The following is a 1,754-nucleotide window of genomic DNA, read 5'->3' on the forward strand; positions in this document are numbered from 1 at the left end:
CCATGTGGTTAAGGATTTTATTTATGGTAGAGAATTTGTAAATAATATGATTGAGAACTTTATCCTCAGAGTACCCAGGACCTGATAAAGCTGCTAGAAGACAAGGAAGCATGTGATAAATATGAATGCTATAAACTATGGCAATATAAAAATAAAAACATAACTAAGGAAAAGTGGGAGGAAAAGAGTAGAACAGTGGATACATATGCTAATTTCCTCAACTTTCATAGCTACGAGTCAACAGACACATCTATACATCAGTCAGAAAATAGAGAACATCTATATTATCCAGTCATTAAAGGCAACCTGTAGAACTGAACATATTAAGGGGGTAAAAAATACCAGGAGGCAAAAGATGGTAATTTAGATAGAAGTTTCCATGAGAATTCTTTCCATTCTTTAGAGCTAGTTAGTACGTATTGCCCAGAACTGATACATCAAGAATAGAAATTAGCAGCAGAGCTTAAAATAGTTGCCTCTGCAGAAGGAGACTTGGGTAGAAAATACTCTGTGTTGGTTTTAATACCTGGAATTCCCTGTATTTTGTGTCAAATACAAAAGGAGCATAGATGCTCTTTCTTTCTCTTTCATCACTTTCTCCAACAGGTTATTTATTCCTGCATTACCTTTATGATACAGGCTCTTACCTCCTCTCTTAGGAGAAAGTCTCCAAAGGGATGTTTATTGCTTTTCTAGGTATAGTCAGGCTTCATTCTTATAATGAGGAAAATAGTCTTTAGCCCATACACTAATGATAAAATACTGACTCCAAAGACTTCGATGTGCTTAAAGTGATCAGTACTGATATTGCTTCTCTAGATACAGAAAACATAAGGAACAAGAAATGTGACGACTTTCATCAAAAGTTAATTGAGAAAAGATTGTGAGTCATACCATAGGTGTTAAATTAGCAATTTTTTATTTCTTCACTGTTTCTCACGCATGTTAAGGAAGGTTCAAACCTTACTAAAACTGTTGTAATTACTTAAATGGAAAAATGTCACAAGGGTTTTAACACTCCCTTAGGAATAGCATCTTTATGACAAAATTCAAGCTAATTTTTTAAAAACCACATTTGAAAAATGCAACAACCACCTACCAGAAGATTATGCTAAAAGGAGCCAATATCCCTAAAAAAGAAAACGTCCATGTCACCAACCTTCTGACAAAAAGAATGGCACCCAGTATACTATATGGAAAAACAACTTTTTAAAATATTTCTCATGGTAGGGGGGTCATCTACACAAACATCAAGGCATAACCAAGACGACTTTCCTCTTCTCAGGCAAAAAATTATATATATTTATGAGATCACACTCTATAATACTCAGAAATACAGGGGCTGAGTCTGCAAGACCTAGACTAAAAACTCAACCCTGACACTACCTGGGTGACTGTGGGCAAATCATTTGATCTAAGTCTTGGTTTCCTAACAGTACTTATCCCCAGGGGTTGTGATGAGAGACTACCCAGAAGAATGGATATAAAGTACTTAGGAGTCAAAAATCACCTTCTGATGATGATGATGATGATGATGATGATGATGATGATGATGATATAATACCAGGCTGTCAGGTAACTTAAAATAAACAAAAAATCAAAATTTTGTTTAGTTAGATGATATAGATCCAATAAGGTATACCCAAACAGGATCCTAGGGGAAAAAAAATCTAGAACTTACAAGGCAGCTTATGACATCAGCCAACCCTTCAATGGCAGCACAATCTTCATTCAGACCACCTCCTGCTGGAGGC

Source organism: Lontra canadensis, unplaced genomic scaffold, assembly GCF_010015895.1.
Source record: "Lontra canadensis isolate GAN:19392208 unplaced genomic scaffold, GSC_riverotter_1.0 scaffold24, whole genome shotgun sequence".
NCBI classification, from domain to species: Eukaryota; Metazoa; Chordata; class Mammalia; order Carnivora; family Mustelidae; genus Lontra; species Lontra canadensis.